Source organism: Pongo abelii, chromosome 3, assembly GCF_028885655.2.
Source record: "Pongo abelii isolate AG06213 chromosome 3, NHGRI_mPonAbe1-v2.0_pri, whole genome shotgun sequence".
Classification (NCBI taxonomy): Eukaryota; Metazoa; Chordata; class Mammalia; order Primates; family Hominidae; genus Pongo; species Pongo abelii.
This window is the reverse complement of record NC_071988.2, coordinates 117,462,227-117,482,971: the sequence shown is the minus strand read 5'-3', so window position 1 is coordinate 117,482,971 and position 20,745 is coordinate 117,462,227.

Here is a 20,745-nt window from a genome sequence, read left to right as displayed (position 1 = left end):
TTTGTTGTGCAACGTGCGGTGGGCATTTTCATGGAGAAATGAGCCCTTTCTGTTGACCAATGCCAGCTGAAGGAGTTGCAGTTTTCAGTGCATCTCATCCATTTGCTGAGTATACTTCTCAGATGTAATGGTTTCACCAGGATTCAGAAAGCTGTAGTGGATCAGACTGGCAGCAGACCACCAAATAGTGACCATGATCTTTTTTTGGTGCAAGTTTGGCTTTGGCAAGTACTTTAGAGCTTCTCCTAGGTCCAACCACTCAGCTAGTCATCACCTGTTGCTGTATAAAACCACTTTCATTGCACATCACAATCTGATCGAGAAATGGTTCATCATTGTTGCATAGAATAAGAGAAGATGACAGTTCAAAATGACAATTTTTTTTTTTAATTTTCACTCAGCTCATGAGGCAGCCACTTATCAAGCTTTTTCACCTTTCTCATTTGTTTCAAATTCAATTTGCTTCCAATATCAAACAGTAAATTCCAACAATGCCGAAAATGCAAGTACTTTTGCACTCACCTAATAGCATGGTCTTGCAACCTTTTAACGTACAAGCTATTTCCATTTCTTCGTGAAATATGGAAGACACATGTCCACCTGAAGCATAATGAGACTTGACCCTTAGTATAGGTTTATATCAATGATGTGGTTACAGTGGCTTGAGGAAAATGAGCAAGGCCTTTCATGGTTATCACAGAGCTTTCCACATGAGGAAGGCTGGTCTTTTTAGCCTTTGGAGGGCTAGCTTCTCATTCTTATACTTATACTTTGGAGGGCTAGCTTCATTCTTATACTTCTAAGGGAGTATAAGAATGACAAGAAGATTCAAGATTATCGGTCTCATCTGAATCCAATGGGAGATCCCCATTTAGAGTTTTGGTATTTAATTCTTTCCTGATTCATGGCTTAACTCTCATATGAGAAACTAGGAGAGATTGAATTCAACTATTATTGTGATAAAGAAACTCACATGATTAAAAATCGAATTTGATTTTCAGCAATATCAGCCCCATGGCTACTAGAAATAAGAGGTTCTCTTTGGGTTGTTGTGGAAGCTATCTGGTTATTACAGTCACAATTCCAGTAACATTATATCAATTCCAGTATAAAATAAGAATCTCACAACATTATACTTTCATTTCTCCTCTCCTACCCTACATGCTATTTTTGCTATACAGTTTGTTCCTACCGAGATTATAAAGTAGATATTGTTGTCTACAGTATGGTGCTAGTTTCACTTGAAAGAATAAATTATCCTTTCAAAAATTTAAAACAAAAAAGAGTGTTTATATTTATGCACATAGAAGTTAGGTCCAGTAATCGTTTGTTTATGTAGAACCACATTTTTATCTGACATCGTTTTCCTTCTCCTTGAAGGACTTCATCAAATATTTGGTAGTACTTGTTGGCTATTGGTAAATTCTTTAAACTTTTGTATGTCTGAAAAACCTCTTTATTTTTCTTGCATATTTTGAAAAATATTTTCCCTGGATATACAATCATAGGTTATCATATTTTTTGTTTTATCTTGTTTTTATTTTCTCTTAGCATTTTAAATGCCTTATGCCTTTTGATTTACATCATTTCTGATTACAAATCTGCTATACATCATCTTTGTCATTTGTCATCTGACATTCCTAATGTAATAAGTAATTTTGTTCAGGATATTTTTAGGGCATTTTTCTTATCACTGGTTTTAATGCACTTCAGTTATAATGTCCAATAGTGTATTGCTGTGCTTGGGGTTTGTTGAGATTCTGATGTCTGTAGCTTCATAGTTTTCAGGAAATTCCTCATCATTTCTTCTTTAAAACTTGCTCTGCTTTCCTTAGAGGACTCCAGTTATATTAGATCACTTGAACTTTTGCCACAGCTCACTAATGCTCTACTTATTTTTTCTTGGTGTGCTTTACTTGGAATCTTTTCTATTGTTGTGTCTTTAAGTTCACTGATCTTTTCTTCAGAAATGTCTTATCTGCCATTAATCTCATCTAGTATATTTTTCATCTCAGACATTTTAATTTTCACATCTAAAATTCCAATTTGGACTTTTATATCCTCTTGTGGTTCTACTTAGTATGTTCAATATTTCCACCACTTCTTCAAAGCATATGTAAGACTATTGCATAATTTCCTCACAACATGCATTATGACTTCTTCTCCAATCATGTTTCTTTTTGTTCATCTAGTAATACTTGGGATATGCTTTTACTAAAATAATTATGTGTGGCTTTTTAATTGAAATCCAAATATAATTAAATATCTCATATTTCATCTGCCATTCCTAATAGCAAACCTCATCTCATGGCATTTCTTAACTTCTTTACTGACTTTATTCATCTACTTAGCACTGATCATCAATAGATCTCCTATATACTTTACTTATTTATTTGCTAATCATCTGTCTTCTCCCACTAGAGGTTAAGCTCTGGGAAGGTATTTTTGTTTGTTTCACCATCTACTGAATTCCACTGTCTATAACCATGCCAACACATATTTGCTGGCTGAATAAATGGGTGAATAAACACACATTTAATTAATTGATTGATTGATTGATTGATTAAACTTGTAGAAAAATTCTTCATGAACAATAAAATGGAGGATGAGAGGAGATTGGAGAAAGAAAAACAGAAGCCATTATATGTCACAATGCCTTTTATCATTATCTTCTACTTTCCTGATTACATTTCAGAAACTTTTAGAAGCAGACAGTGATATATTTTGTGGTTTCCTGAGCACTGTGTTTTAATCTGAATGTCCTATCAGAAACAGTCACCTAATTAAATGAACCATTTGCTTCACATTTCATTTACTTTTATTCTTTAGGGTACACTTTTGCTGACTGCTTTTGTGAACCACTTTTTTTGCCACATATCAGAAGAACTTTAAACCACTTGACTTCTTTGCCCTCTGATTCAGATTGAAGGGTGAAGGACAGTTTTGTACACAAAGGAATGGATGATGTTTTAATTTTCTTTCCCTTGTTCCTGAGAAAGTCAGCTCTGTAAATCCTGCTATCTAAGTAATGAGACTTTTCAGTTTAGATTACACTTAAGGATTCCACAAAAAGAATATTATATTACAGCTTCTTTCTCTAGTTTCTAAATGCTGGCACTGATAGTACCAGGCAGTGTAAAGATATCAATCACCAGAAAGCTTATTGACTGTCCAAAATAGTTCTATCAATATCTAATTTGCCGTCTGATCTAATGCATAGTCAGTCGGTACAATGCCAACATACTACTCTGCCTTTCAAAATACGCTATCTTTCCTTTCAGACAATAAGAAAAGCTTTCACTTTATCCTTGGATCCTACACACATAGAAATCCTCATCATAACAAGAGGAAAAACATTAAAGAAAAACAACTTCTCTGTTCTTGTTTCTCTATTATCTTGTTTATCTATTATCTAGTTTAGCTTTTAAAATACTAGTGTATCTTCACAAGCTTTACATTAATAGTCAGGCTTCTTTAAAACATCCTGTAAGATTATTATTGAATTCATTAATAGCAAACACTTGATTATCACTTATTAGGAAATCTTGCCCATTTGCAACTACATATCTAACTCTCTTGGCCACTGTGACTTTTATCTTGAAATGGCTCCTCAGAAGGGCTATTTGGGCAAAAGTTGAGAGTAGCATATATATACTTCCCAGGGTTCATATCTGATTCCAAATCCTTCTCTCATATAGTCTTCTGTTCATCCATGTGTATAGTCATGTTTTTGGCCAGGAAACCCTGGCCAAAGTATAATCAGTGGAACCTCCATTTTAGTGGAAGTAGTCTTATTTTATCCATAAATAATCCATGGTAACTAAAGTACAACTCATATGTTCATTGGTTCTAATTCACCAAATATTTATTGATCACTGATACATGTTTCTAGCTCTGTGCTAATGACTGTGGACAAAACATTAATCAACAAAGATCTGATCCTATCTACATAGGGTTTAGGGTGTAATGAAAGAAAACCCCAGAAGTTCAAAACCTAACAGTTAATCTGAACTTGCCACATCTGTTTTATGATATGCATCCTATTTTCTCCTACCGCTATGTATAATTTGGAAAGTGTTTAGTAATTTAAGATGCCCCATTTTAGAGCATGTTACAATTTTTAAAACTATTAAATTCTGTTTTCTCAACCTACTTTTTCACTTTTCATTCTTTTCATTTCTCTAAAGTGAAAGAATAGTTACAAATACATACAAAGTTATGTCTTATCAGTCTTCCTGAAAAATATCTTATGGTGGATTGGCCTCTGAATTAAACAGAAATTGATGGTAAGGGACTTTTTTTCCTGCACTGCTAAAGAGAAACTTTGCAAATTTTAAAATGTTCCTCAATTTCCAATGCTTACCTCAGTGATAGCAAAGGAATTTGCTCCTCAGCTGGCACTAGTTCATTTCAGAAACTTTATCAGAAAGAATATATATAACATAGGCAGGCATCCAAGATATCAGCAGAGAGGATTAAGGTACAAAAATGTAAATGTCAATTTAAATACTGACTAAAATAGCAAACTTTATGCCAAAATCCCCAAAAAATATGTATGTCTAAGATCCTCAGGGGCTGTTGGAGGGCAGTTATGTTTAATAAAAGCCTGACCTTTCAAAAGTAGGAAAGTAAGAAAACTTCGCAGACTGTCAGTCTGGAGAAAAGATTGTTGGTGAGAAGAACTGAGCTTTAGCAGCTTCCAGATTTAGGCCTCCAAGTAAAACGTTGGTCATTATCGCATGACAGTTGCTATGATGCATTGCTTTATCCCACAAAAAGTATGAAACGAAGCAGAACAAAAAGTCTTAGATAGGAGCTATGTGAGTTTGCTATTGCAGCATAACAAAGAACACCAAAACTCAGTATCTTAAAACAACAATCCCTTATTTATTCTCACATGTTTGAGGGTCAGCTGTGTTTGGCTGATCTGGGCTGAGCTTGGATCAGGCAATTTTCCCCTTTGCTATCTGACACTCACCCTCTTGCAGGGACCAGCAGATTAGATGGGACACACCTTACTCATAGTGATGTCAGAGTGCAAAAAGAAAACTCCAAGGTCTCTTGAGGCCTGGTCTGACTCAGCATCTTCTCACTTTTGCTTCATCGTCTTAGCTAAAGCAAATCACATGATGAAATCCAAAGGCAAAGATTCGTAAAATATACTCAGCTTCTTGTGGGAAAGGAACTACCTAAATAGAAAGAGGGGTGAAAATGTGCCAATTTGTGTAATATTCCCAGGCACCAACACGAATTCATGTGTTCTGTCTCCTTTGTAAAGGCCTTCAAACTGTCACGAACTGAATTTCTAGTCAAACCACATAAAGACGTTACTAGTTTTCTATTGGTGCTGTGAAAAACGGTGACAAATTTAGGGGCTTAAAACCACACAAATTTATTGTTTTAGTGTTCTGTAGGTCAGAATACCAACCAATATCCCATAAGGCTAAAATCAAGGTGCAGGCAGGGCTGTGTTATATCTGCAGGCTCCAGGGTGGAGTTGGCTGTCTTGCCTTTTCCAACTTCTAAAAGCTGATTGCAAACCTTGGCTCTCTGGTCCCTTTCTCCATCTTCAAAGCCAGCAAATTCAAGCTGAGTCTTTTTCATATTGCCACTTCTCTGGTTATCACCTGCCTCCCTCTTTCTCTCTTAATGGCCCTTGTGATAACATTGGTATTGCCTGGATAATCCAGGATCACCTGCCAGTATTAAGGTCAGCTGATGAACATCCTTGATTTCACCTGCCAGCTTATTCCTCTTTTCCCTTGTAAACTAACATATACACTGTTTCTGATAAATAGAATATGAAAATTTGGGGAGAGTGGGAGACATTAATCTGCTAACTATAGGGATCATATTATTTTATATTACTAATAGCTTCTAAGAAACAAGAGATTATATGTTGATATGGTTTGGATATTTGTCCCCTCCAAATCTCATGGTGAAATGTGATACCCAATGTTGGAGGTGGGGCCTGGTGGGAGGTAATTGGATCATGGAGGTGGATCCCTCATGAATGAATTAGAACCATTCTCTTGTTGATAAGTGAGTTCTCCCTCAGTTCATGCAAGACCAGGTTGTTTAAAAGAGTCTGGAAGCTCCCCTTTATCCTCTCTTGCTTCTGCTCTCACCATGTAACGTGCTTGCTCCCAGTTCACTTTCTGCCATGACTGTAAGCTTCCTGATGCCCTCCCCAGAACCAAGCAGATATGGCTCCCATGCTTGTGCAGCCTGCAGAATCGTGAGCCAATTATACCTCCTTTTATAAATTGCCCAGTTTCAGGCATGCCTTTATGGAAACACAAAAATGGACCAACTCACATGTTCTTGGAGGATGGTGAAGTGTGCTCCCCTTGTGGCCTATATTTTTTAATAACATTTATTGTTATTCTGATTATATAAGTAATTTGGGTTCTCAGTGAATATTTTTGTGAATAAAAAAATGAGAAACAAACATTATCTTACCAATTTGGCAGCTACTTTTGATATTTTTGAGCATATACTTTCTATACAAAATATATATTTATGTTTACGTATTTTTATCTAAATATCATACTAATATACAGTCAGTAAATTAACTTATGTGATTGACTAATAGAATTGTTCTTGGCATGATTAGGGGAAAGAATTAAAAACAAGCAAACATAGGGCCAAACTGGATGTAAAAAGTGGATGTCTTTGAATAATGTGGAGAAAGCAGTGGTTGCCACTTATTGCAGCCATGTTCCAAACTTTAAACTCTTGCCTTTCTTTGCCCCTTCAACTGTGTTCAAACAAACAAAATTTCTAGATAGGTGTAGAAATGTGAGAAGTCAGTGTGGGACAGACTGTTTTAGGACCCTCATAACAGCATAATCTAATAGGAACTTCACTATTTAGCCTTATTTCATATGCTAATAATGTTTTACAGTATTTAAGAAAAATACATTTTTAATTTTTCTTGTTTTTGTAATTTAGCAACCTCCTTCCTCCAAGGAGTATGAACCAACTTCAGAAATATAATGGAAGTGCTGTGATTAATTAGACCAATTATATCATTAATGTAGTATGGAAAAAACAAGGTACATTTTTCTAGCAACCAGTTATTATCTCTGGGAGCTTGAGCCTACAATTCAAGATAACAGAACACAAATTGAAATAATATATTCAGGTTTTTGGCGAGGAAGCCAAACATGATAACTGAAATCTGGCATAAATCATAGCCCAGACATTAGAAAGCATTGAATAGAAGAGTGGGAATTCAGTAACCACATAGTAGCAGATCTCATTTTTTTTTTCTTTTTCTTTTTGAAACAGAGTCCTGCTCTGTCACCCAGGATGGCATACAGTGGCATGATCTCAGATCACTGCAACCTCCGCCTCCCAGGTTCAAGTGATTCTCCTGCCTCAGCCTCCTGAGTAGCTGAGATTACAGGTGACTGCCACCACACCGGGCTAAATTTTTGTATTTAATTTAATAGAGACGGGGTTTCACCATGTTGGTCAGGCTGGTCTCGAACTCCTGACCTCAGGTAATCTCCCCACCTCGGCCTCCCAAAGTGCTAAGATTACAGGCGTGAGCCAATGTACCTGGCCAGCAAATCTCATTTTTATATTTGCATGTATGCTTTTCAGTTTGTTAAGTTTTTTTTTAGAAACAGTTCTTGCCTTTAAGAAATTCATAATCAAATGTGGGAGATACACATATACATAAACTTAACATAATAGAGATATGAACAAGGTACTCAGAAAGAAGAGAAGAAGGTAGTTAATTGTCCCTGAAGGTGGTCAAATCTGAATGGTTCTATAAAACTGCTATTGTCAGGACAGTGGTAAGTGTGAGTACAAATTTCCCAATTCCCAACACATACTCACTACTTTCATAGTACTGCTTTTAAAACACAAAATGTAAACGAAGTGCACGTATGAATTAATGTCAATCATATACATACATGTGTCACCTAGTTATGATTCTTTTGGGAGCAAGCTATGAAGAAGAGACTCAGGATTCCCACTGATTCTCTATGTGGCCTTGGGCAAGCCAGTTGTTCTCTCCCATCCATTTTTCACATCCCTAAAATGACGAAACAGAATCAGTGGCTTCTAAAATCTACCAATTGCTCCCGCATTGCATGTTTCTATCATTTGCTATTTAGTGATCTAAGCTGGAATCTAACACATATTGAGAGATAGTCCTCCACAGCATTTCTGTGTACCTCATATCAGATTTTGTTCCAGACTATCTTTTTAAGGATGTTTATATAGCAAACAGCTTTGGAAGGGAGAAATAGTGTCACTCTCTGGGGCAGAGGCAGATTTATTTCTGAATAGAATTATACAGACAATACTTCCCCTCTGGGGCAAAGTCGGGCAGTTTGCTGGTAGTCCTCTTTTAGAAGACTGAATAGTCCTAGATTCAGGGTTCCTCAGCTTTGGCAAAAATTGTGTGCACGGGCAGAATTCATCTGGGCCCACATCTACTATCACCCCTATGGGAAGTAGGGGCAAGGTAATTGGAGGCAGTACTACCTGCTGTGCTATGAATAAAAGAGTCCCTTCCTCTCACCAGGAGTCTGGTGACTTCTGCCAGCCTTTATAAAATTGTGGCAGGCTAACTTGTCAGCTTGCAAGTAAGGCAAAAATCTCAGACCCTCTACAATCTTGGCAAACTATTACACATTCACAGAAACCTATGAGAGGAGAGACAGGCTTTGCATAGGGCTGTCCATTCCTTGATATTGATCTTAATGTTTCAGAAACACTCGGGTCACTAAGTAATTTACATTCTCCAGGTTCAGGTAATAATTTTATGTTAGCTGCCAAAATACACAAACCATAAATTCTCAGTGGTTTACACAATTGGAAACTATTTTTTGCACATTTAAATTTCAAAGTGAGTGTGCCTATAATCTGTGAGAGACTGGGTAAGCATTCCAGGACCCAGGCTGCTTTCATCTGGTATCTCCACTATGTTCTAGGTCAGTGTAGTCCTCTGCATTTTGTGATGATATGAAAAAACCAAGGGACATGAGTGACATGTTGCTATGGGTGATGCCTAGAATGGTGTACATCTTTTCTTTTTACCTTCAGTTGGTCAACACTCAGATTTATGACCATACTTACTGCAACGGAGGCTACAAAATGTGATCTGGCTATACATCAGAGAGAAACAAAAATGGCATTGATGACCAATAAGTCATCCTCTGCCGGAGCTAGGCAAAACCAACGCTCTCCCTCCCTCCCTTCCTTCCTTTCTCTCTTTCTCTTTCTTTCTTTCCTTCTTTCTTTCTCCCTTTCTTTCTTCTTTCTTTCTTTCTTTCTTTCTTTCTTTCTTTCTCTTTCTTTTTCTTTTCTCCCTTCCCTTCCCTTCTTTTCTTTTCTTTTCTCTTCTTTCTCTCTCTATTTTTTATTCCAAGGAGGGTCTTGTTCTGTCACCCAGGCTGGAGTGCAGTGGCACTCTCACGGCTCACTGAGGCCTTAACCTCCCAGGCTTAAGCAGTCCTCCCACCTCAGCCTCCCAAGTAGCTGAAACTACAGGTGTGTGCCACCATGACTGGCTAATTTCTTAAATTATTTTTGTAAAGGCGGGGTTTCCCTATATTGCTCAGGCTGGTCTTGAACTCCTGGGCTCAAGGAATCCTCCCACCTCAGCCACTCAAAGTGCTGGGATTATAATTGTGAGGCACAGAACCTGGCCCCAACCCTGTTACTTCTGAAGTTCAGATCTGTTGGCATGTAATAGTTCCCTAATTGATTATTCATAAGCCAAACTATTCAAACCATTTGCCTCCATTTGTAAAAATCATCATTATTATAACTTTAAATGTATCTCAATAATCGTTTTATGTTTGCATAGCAAATAGTTTTTTCCTTTATGGAAATTTTTTAATATTATTCAAGTTTCTCTTCACCTACATGAGGAAAACAATTTGATTTTGACAAAACCAGAGGAGCTACAGCATGTGAGTCACAGCCCTGTCTTACCACCTGGCCCCATGGTGGTAGGAGAGTCAATTGCTCAGAGTTACCTAAATGTTGTACAAGAAATATTCAGGTCCAGAAACCACCAGCTTCTCCAGGACTTAACAAGGGACTTGGTGTGCCTGTGGTCCTGGAGATTGTAATCTATTGACCTTTGAGATGCTGCTAGAGAAGAAGTGTGTTGTCTCACATACATCATGCAATGAAGGTATCTCTGTGTTCTGGGAAGCTTTTTGTTTGTTTGTTTGTTTGTTTGAGATGGAGTCTGGCTTTGTCGCCCAGGCTGGAGTCCAGTGGCGCAATCTCGGCTCACTGCAAGCTCTGCCTCCCGGGTTCACGTCATTCTCCTGCCTCAGCCTCCTGAGTAGCTGGGACTACAGGCTCCTGCCACCATGACGGGCTAATCTGGGAAGCTTCTTATTGTGAAATATTTCAATAATTTAGATTAAAAACATTACTGGAAAGATATGCTGGGATGATTTTAGGATCCCTCAAACTTGAAAGCATGATTCCCCAGCTACTTTGGTAGATCCCATTTATATTTGCATGGAAACTTTAGAATCATTCTTACCTCCTTCCTCTGCTTTTTTTCTCCTGGGCTCAACAGTTCTCATCCCAACAACCAGGTTTCATGCCTCATAATGCTAACTAAATGATTTTGCTCTAAAATGCAAATAGTATGTCACTCTCTTAATTTAAAGTGATTAATGCCGTCAAAGGTAATGTTTAAATTTCTTAGCTCTGGCAGGCATGGGGCTCACACCTGTAATCCCAGCACTTTGGGAAGCCGAGGTAGGCAGATCACTTGAGGTCAAGAGTTTGAGACCAGCCTGGCCAACATGGTGAAACCATGTCTCTACTTAAAATACAAAAATTAGCTGGAAGTGGTGGTGGGCACCTGTAATCTCAGCTACTCAGCAGGCTGAGGCAGGAGAATCCCTTGAACCCGGGAGATAGAGGTTACCGTGAGCTGAGACCACACCACTGCACTCCAGCCTGGGCAACAGAGTGAAACTCTGTCTAAAAAAATAAAATAAGATAAATTAAATGAATAAATAAATTTTTTGGCTAACTAGAAGAAGCCCCTTAGAATATGATTCCTGTTTATTGTTTTACCCGATCTCTTGCCACTCGAGAGTTGCAAGCATTCTCCACTCTAGCCATGTTATAGTGTTTACAACTTGAAAACAATCATGCTGTTTCAAATGGCTATGCTTCTCTCCAGCCTGCTCTGTCTCCCTGAAAAGACCACTCTGCCTTCTTGCATCTAATCATTCTCCATCATCTTTTAAATCTTAGTTTAAGCATCTTTCCTTCTAAGAAAAATTCTGTAATCTCAAGCCCGTTTAAAATTTCTTTTTTGATTTTCTGTAAACCACTGTGAAAAAATAAATACAATACCACTTATCAGGTACTATTACTGTTGGTTTTTGTTTTTTCTGTCACAAAGCTCTAATATTGTGAAAAGACACCAGGTCTCATTCTACTTAAATCGAAAGTTCACATAATTCTTAAAGTAGAAATAATCTCTCATCCAAAAATGTATTAATCAGTCATTGTTTGACACTCAAAACTTATATCACATAGAATCAATTTTACATACTTCAAAGATGTTCTTTCCAAAAAGTACTTTCCTGAATAAATTAAAGACTTTAAGGAAGATAGTCTATGTGAAGCACATTTTTAAACAAAAACTATAGGCTTCTGGAGTTGAACAGTTAATTCTTTGAATGTGACATCAAACAGGGATTGAACCACAATAGAACCTATGGTTATTTTAGAATCACATTTGAGAGATTTCCAAATTATAGTTGGAAATTATAGTTGTACCATAGGTACAGATTAGCAGGGCATCACAGATTAAACTCATCAGTTTAAGACTGAATTAGGATATATATTTATCATGACTTCCTAAGTGTTGGACAATGGTATTAAAACACATACATTCCTAAGACATGAGTCATGTGGCTCTTAGTACTTAACCAAAGATTCAAGAACTATCCTGGTTCCAATGCTAAATTAAGAACTGCAATTTAAGGAGAGAATGAGACTGAAAAAAATGATTTATATGGTATTAAATATTCAATGTAAATTTGCAAATTGGGAAGTTTTATTTTTACTCAAGTTATTATCTATACTTTTTTTGGATGGAGAAAAGAGATAAATCTCAGATCTGCTCATATTTGTTCATAGCTTCTGCTTAGATCAGACAGCTGGCCTCAGATATCCTAAGGATTTTTCAATGCTCTGGGACATGCAATCAAGCAGAGTTTAAAACTACTGCAGTTCAAGTGACTGAAAGAAGCCAGAGGAATTTCAGTAGGGTACTGTGACAAGAAGCAGAGAAAGAGACATTAATTTATTGTTAGAACACACCACTGCAGAGGTCTAGGAAGAGCAATTTTGGCAGAGGACAAGGGCTAACATCCAGTGAGCCTAGCACTACGGTGATTCATGAATATCAAGCTGTGAAGACCATCAGATCTTCACCTGCCAGATAGAATGACCGAGAGATCCCAGGGGGCTGTAATTCTTATGTCCAATTTCTAGCCTTGCATTATTGAAAAAAAGGAGGTTGGGCATGGTGGCTCACACCTGTAATCCCAACACTTTAGGAGGCTGAGCGTGGGGTAGGGGATGGGGCGCAGATCACTTGAAGCCAGGAGTTCAAGACCAGCCTGGCCAACATGGTGAAACCCCATCTCTCTAAAAATACAAAAATTAGCTGGACTTGGTGGCACATGCCAGTAATCCCAGATACTCAGGGGGCTGAGGCAGGAGAATCACTTGAACTCAGGAGGCGGAGGTTGCAGTGAGCCAAGATCGTACCACTGCACTCCACCCTGGGCAACAGAGTGAGACTTCATGTCAAAAAAAAAAAAAAAAAAGAAACTGCTATTACTTTCTTTAAGGACAGGAATAACTACTTCTTGGAGATGCAGAACACAACTTGAAACCTTGGATTTTCTGTAGTTAGTTCATTTAGCACTAATTTATTGTACATAGGAAGCTTAAAACAAATAATATATTCCAAATAGCAGAGCAAAAACACAAATTACAATAATCATGCTGATGGTGAATTTCCCAATGGCAAACATGGAAGTTAGGATACACTGGAATAATTTCTTTAAACTCCTAGAGAAAGTCAGTGCTATTAGATTGTCACAAAAGTAATTGCAGTTTTTGCCTTTGAAAGTAATGGCAAAAACTGCAATTGCTTTTGCACTTATCTAATAGCATTAACTTTGCATTGAAAATAATGGCAAAAACCACAATAACTTTTGCACCAACCTAATAACTTAAATTTTTTACCCAGTAAAAATAATTTTGGAAGATGAGGATGAAGTAAAGGTGGTTTAAGAAAAATGAACACTCACAGTGTTTAGCATAAATAGGCTCTTACCATAGGAAATCCTAAAAGATATATGTTAAGAAAATGAAAAATAATCTGAAGAGGAATGTGAAATGAAAGAAGGAATGGCAAGGGGAAAAAAGTAAGCATCAGTATAAGTCTAAAGAAATATTAACTGAAAATAAGAATAGTGATTTTTTTTAGTGAGGTTAAAAAAACCCATATAATCAAAATGACAAAATACACCAGCAAAAATCTGAATGTGAGGTGATAATCCAAATTTAAACACTGTAGATTTCCTTTAAGTTCAGAAGAACAGTAAGCATATTATTCAAGCTCAGTCTTTGTTATGATAGATATGCACATAAATGTCTATGGTAATCACTAAAAAAAACGCACAGAATGCATAACTTTCAAAATAATATGGAGATAAGCAGTATGGGGGGAAAAACTCAACAAAATGAAATTAATTAAGAAGGCAGAAAAATAAGGAAGAAAATATAATAAATAAAATAGTAAAAAAAATGCACGTATGTGACATTACAATGAATGCTGTGTTTAGTTGGCAGAGTTTCAGCTGTGTGGATAAAACGATGTGCTGTTTACAATAAACATACTTAACACTAAAAATTGAGAGAAAAAGGATGAAAATAGAAATATCAGTCATTACTAATAAAATCTTTTATCACTGTATTAAAACCAGATAAGTAGACTTTAAGGAAAAATAATTGCTATTTTTTTTAAGTTACCATCTAATGATAAAACTTTACCTAACCAAGATGGTCCTTTCATCAGTCAATTAATATTTGTGACAAAGCTATTATACACATGGCATAGTTCTTAATACTGGACATATGACAATGAAAAAGTAAATGCAAAGCCCAACCCTCATAAGACTAACTTTCTAGTGTAAAACTTCTTACAGTCTACTGGGAAAACAAATTACAGTTCTAACCTGTATACAACTAATAAATACATTAAAAATTGTGACATAATTAAAAAAAAATTGATAAATCCATGCTCATGGTAGAATACGTTAACACATCTCTTCCTCTAATTGTTATAACCAAACACACACAAAATCTGCAAGGAGGTAAGGTTATAGAATACGTGAACCACACAAATTATATGCTTAATATAATAGCCTTACATAAAACACTGCACCCAGTCATCCATCTCAAGCTCACATGAAGCATTTATGTTCAATGACATGTAATAGAACATAGTTGTAGGACCAGTGTCAGCAAATTTCAAAGCATTGGCTTTATACAGAGAATATTAACTGACTAAAATATAATAAAAAGAGGCATTAATAATTTAAAAATACACAAAACTATAAAAACCTATATATCTAAGAGCTTGTGTGTTAATGGAGTCAACATAGCAGAAATTAGAGAACACTTGAAACAGAATGATAATGAATATTACATATCAAAACATGTGACATGCAGCTAAAAGTCCTTAGAGGACTTAAGGGCTTTTATTTAAAACAAATAAACCTACAAATTAAGGAAATAACCACTTAAGCCACTTAAGATGTGAAAAAAAAAGTGAAAAAAAAATGTGAAAAAAATTAAATGAGGAAATAAGTAATTCAATTGTACGACGTATGCCTTAAAATGACCAATAAGCACAAGAAACTGTAGAAATTGAGTATAACTTCCAAAATGAGAGAAAAACTATAAATTTGGAGAGCTAAATTTTAAAAACAGAAAATGAAAAAGTGTTGACATAGGAATATGAGATGTAATAATCACTACAAATACATTGCAAATATTTTAAAAAATAAGAGACTATCATAAATAATTCTGTGTAAATACAGTTTAAAATGTCAAAAATGTAGATAAATTTATAAAAAAACTAAATATAATGAAACTGGATCAAGAAGAAACTGAAACAATAAATGGTACTATACACATAAATTAGCTTAAAAGCTTTCCACAAAGAACAAAGTCTTAACTCAGACAATTTTAAAGGTATTCAGGAAAAGATCATTCAAAATTTTAACTTATTCCAGAGGAAAAAAAGCCACACCATACTCAGAACATACCTCAAACATTTTAAGATAGTATTATAACCTCAATACTATAATCAAACAAAAACTATCCATTAGAGAAAAAGTAAGGATAAATTTTAGCAATGATTGTATATGCTAAAATATTACATAAAGTATTAGCAAATTAAATGTAGCTATATGTATATATATATTAAATATATATATCATGTATAATAATAACATGATGAAATTGGGTTTATGCCAGTAATACAAGGATATTTGTCTTTGTAAAAGCTAGCATTATGCTTCACCATATTAACAAATTCAAGGGAAAAAAACCACAGGAACTCTTTAAAAGATTCAAGTAAAATGCACTTTTAAAAATCAATATCTATTCTTGATAAAAACTCTTAATAAACCAAGAGTATGTCTAAGTCATACAGAAGAATTTGCAATGACTCAATGGCTGAACTAATAAAGAGCACCAACAGTCAGGAGCTGATATTAATATTGTGTCTTGAATTTGTATTTCTATTGTAAAAAGATATAAGATTAATTTTAAGTGTAGTTTCTACTTATACGACTTGAGTAAATTCAATTGCTATAAATAGATATGTAAAAGGCTTCTGCTAATTTTAAATCTATATCTATTCAGGAATTGTTTACGAAGAAATAGTAGAACTATAATATGTGTTGATAGATTATATTTAAAAGCAAACAGCATCTCCCATTTTTCTTCATGCTTGTTAAGTCTTAACGTAGCACTTTATATATTTAAAATCCCTAACAACCATTTTTACTTGCTATTTATTGCAACATCGCCTGCAGAGACACAAGAGAACTGATGTAACTTGTCTAAGGTATCATAGTGTATTGGTGTTGGTGATCACTGTACATATCACTTAAAATGAACGCCTTTGTTGAGTCCCTTTTTTCCTATCAAATGTGGTATGTTTATGGCAGTCTTAGATGATTTATTTCCTTAGTACGTTAGTGTAAATTTATTGTTTAGAAAAGTCTTTCATTTCTCATTTCTATTTGAATCCCAATTTATTTATTTACGAATGAGATATATATTATTATATTTAAGTTTAAATATATATAAAAAATTTACCACATCCTATTAAATAGAAATATTTAAAGAGAAAGAGAAAAGGAACTATGAAATTTAAAATGTAAATAGTTTAAATACTGTGCTTAGCTAGTGGCTTCAGATATTTGTAAACATATTGATTACATAGTCATCTGTATTGCCCTTCAAATTTATATCTGCATTTATATGTTTTATATTTACATGCCAAGCTAAGATATTTGGTACTGGAGTGTCCGTTGAGACCAGAGTCAACTTCCATTTTTTCTGTAATGCCAGAATAATACTAACACATAATGTTTCATATTTTTTCTCTGGGGAATGATCGTAGAAAGGATTACAGTAATTATCTACTGTGAGGAATGTAAGGTGTGTTTCAGCTGAAATCTTGCCATTTGTTTACAAATTATGCCATTTTAATTGACAGACATCAATGTAATTGTTTATTAAAACATGTAAACATCACTAAACCACAAGTAAAGACATTATAGAGCAAGCTAAGTGCAATTGTATGATGTATCCCTTAACTTTTTGGCCATAAGTAAAATATAACTGTTATAAACATACATTGCTATACTGTGAAAAGTCAATCATTAATTAATTAATTGGTTATTATGTATCATTGATCAAGGGGCACACATATGTTTTAAGTGCTGTGTATTGCCAAAATGCTTTTTTAAAGGAGTCATAATCCAGCTTCAAGTATGAGAGTGGCTATCCCACAATGCTCACACCCACAAAACATTTCTGGAATTTTCTTTTTTTTTTAATTGTAGGTTATTTGACCAGTAAAAATATCTTCCAATGTTGTTTTAGTGCTATTCATTAAAAGATAGTCATTGTATGCCTACTGAGAGTAAGGCCTTGTTATGCCTCCTTCATACACACTAGTGAGCGAGACAGACAAGGCACTGTTCTCAACAGCTGGTCTTCCAATAGAAAGAGAAAGATCCCAGTCTAGTGGAACAACAGATAAGGAGATAAGACTCTTTCAAATACCAAGAAGACAAATAAATAGGAAAATGTAGTTGAAATAGAAGGATCTTATGGATAAATGGTTGGCAAAGTCCTCCCTGATGATATTTTAACTTTAGACCTAAAGTACAGGAAAAAAAACAAAAAACAAAAAGATCCTTTTGAGGATCTGGGAATAAAAGATTTCCTGGACAGCTAGTGCAAAAGCCCTGAGAAAGATCAAATATTGTCATTTCTGAAAAACCAAAATAACAGCATGTGGCTGGTGTGAAAAACAAGGCTACAGGCAGTGGAGACAGGCAGGAGATACAGCTGTTTCACGTAGAAAAATAGTTTTCAACCCTGATTGTGCATCAGGACAAAGCCCTGCAGCGTGACAGGGTTTAGACATTCAGCAGAAGAGAGGAAACCTGAAAATCAGACAAAGATAAAATAACCAGTGAGGCTGGAGCAAAACCAAGGGAAATAATCAATGAAGCAAGGAAAAGAGAGGGTGAAGAAAAAAGAGGGAGTGGTTAGCTGTGCCAAACATTGGTGATAAAAGAACAGAGAAAGGATGCCAAAGTGATTTTTAAAATGGAATCCAAGCTGAAAAGACTAATGCAAGGACCAAAGGGGAAACAGTGAAAGAGATAGAATCAACAGATTAGAACTCTCAATGTACTTTTTAAAAAAATGATAAAATAAGTCCTGAGTAATTACTGGAAGGAAATTGAGATTTTAGAGGCATCACAGCGATGATGGATAATTCTTTTGAGAATGTTCACCCTAAAAGGGAGAAAGCATGACAGATAGGAAGAATGAGGGCTCACTGGATTTGTTGTTGTTGTTTTGGTCTGCAGTTTAATTTATATTTTAATGGAAGAAATTACAACACATTAAAACACATAAGGGAAAGCTATTGTATTGGATATACACTCCTCCTCAGATTCTCTTATCACCGCTGTCTTCCGACCTCTCAACTATTGCTGTTGCTGACTATAATTTTTAAAATTTCTCACAGGGATTATGCATTCTATTTGTTTTTCTTTTTTGTCTTCTCTTGCTAATTTCACACTAAGAATAATCCTCCCTGTGACCAAAAGGGTAGATATATTTCTTCTAAGTTTTTGCAGTTTATATCATTTACTGAGCACTTCAATCCAGCTGAAACTTAATTTGATATGGTCTGATATGGGATCTAAATGTATTTGTTTAAAATAGAGTTAATAAAGTATTCTAATTATTTTTATTCAAAATCCATTGATTAATGAGTTTCTTTTATTATGTTTAAAATTTTATATAATTAAGTGTGCTTTAGATTTTTCTCTCATTTAATACTATTTATTCTGTTCAGTCTGCAGACTGAACCTAATCGCAACATTTTAATATCTGATGGAAACTCTTCTAGATTGTTTTTATTTTTAAATTTTTCTCCAGTTTTTAGAATTTTGTTCTTATTCAATATGAACTTAAAAATAATTTTGTCAGATTATAAAAGAAAATTTGCTTCACTGAATAAATTCATTCTAAAATAACATATTTCTTTATAATATTCTGCCTTTCTATGTAGGAACATGCTACCCACTTCATTATTTAATTTTTGTGTCTCTCGGAAAATGTATCTAATGTTCTACATGATATCCCTGTTACCTTTAAGTTACTCCTTGCTCTGTCTATTTTGAATAGTTAATAGCTCAAAATTCAAATATACTTGAAAAATTAATACAAGAGGCTTTAGGTCAAAGCTGATGTTGCCCAGGATGACAACCATTTTCAAACTGATAAAAGATATAAATTCATGCTCATGGGACAATAAACTGAAATAAAAATAGGAGATTCACGATTTCAGGTCATAATAGCATTGCGTATATTATATAATTATCTTCCCTTAACAAAAAGAAGGAAAAGAACATCACAGCTCTTCCCAAATGACAAAGCCACAGTGTGTTTTTCTGGTGTGGTTCTAATCAAAATCAGTCTTCCTGAGGGAGGCAATCTCTTCTGGAGCAAGCATGATTTTTAAAGTTACATGTACACTGCTCCTTCATGATTTCATCATTGTGAATTGATGATGGTTTACTTTAATAAGTTTTGGCATCTGGAAGGAGTACACAGTACACTATGTATGAAACAATGTCCCTTTAGAATTTTCTGTTCACTCATTTCACCATAGGTAAATTAGCCATGACTGAGTTTTAGACGAGACAAAGGGGAAAAGATGTCCTCCTGGTCCTGTCAGCATTTCTGAAAGGTTTAATCCTAACGGCTGAAGTGAAGATGATGAATTACATCATCATTTATGACCAATCAAGCAGAGGAAAGGGCCAAGACCGAAAAGAATGCCTTAGCCTTTTTTATGTTGTATCTTAAAAAAAAGTCACATTGCACTTATTTTGAAAAATGTCACTGGTTTCCTCTTGGGTTTATATCTCTAGGGACTACTTTGTTTCTGGTTGCTTTCTCAAATATATTGAGAAGCTACCCTAAGGAATAAAACACATGAGTACTGGAAAAATAAAAATAAAATCACCTTTCCACCTTCCTAATAATTCTGAAATTTTCTAAAGTTCAAGAGAAAGGCAATGCTTTAAAATTGCTCTTTTTCTTTTCTATTAAAAAAAGCCACCCACAAAAAAGTCAGTTAGAAGGCAACATTTTATTTTATTTATTTATCTTTTATTTTTATTTACATTTTTTAAAAAATTTTTTTATTTCCGTAGGTTACTGGGGAATAGGTGGTATTTGGTTACATAAGTTCTTTAGTGGTGATTTGTGAGATTTTGTTGCACCCATCACCTGAGCGGTGTACGCTGCACCCTAGTTGTAGTCTTTTATCCCTTACCACCTTCCCACCCTTTCCCCGTAAGTCCTCAAAGTCTATTGTGTCATTCTCGTGCATTTGCATCCCAATAGCTTAGCTGCCACTTATGAGTGAGAATATACGATGTTTGGTTTTCCATTTCTGAGTTACTTCACTTAGAATAATAGTCTCCAATCTCATTCAGTTTGCTGTGAATGCCCTTATTCATTTCTTGTTATGGCTGAGTAATATTCCATCATATTAATATACCACAGTTTCTTTATCCACTTGTTGATTGATGGGCATTTGGGTTGGTTCCATGGTTTTGCAATTGTGAATTGTGCTGCTATAAACATGTCTGTGCAAGTGTCTTTTTTGTGTAGTGACTTCTTTTTCTCTCGGTAGATACCCAGTAGTGGTATTGCTGGATCAAATGACAGTTCTACTTTTAGTTCTTTGAGGAATCTCCACACTGTTTTCTATAGCGGTTGTACTAATTTACATTCCCACCAGCACTGCGGAAGTGTTCCCTGTTCACCACATCCATGTCAACATCTACTATTTTTTGATATTTTGATTATGGCCATTCTTGA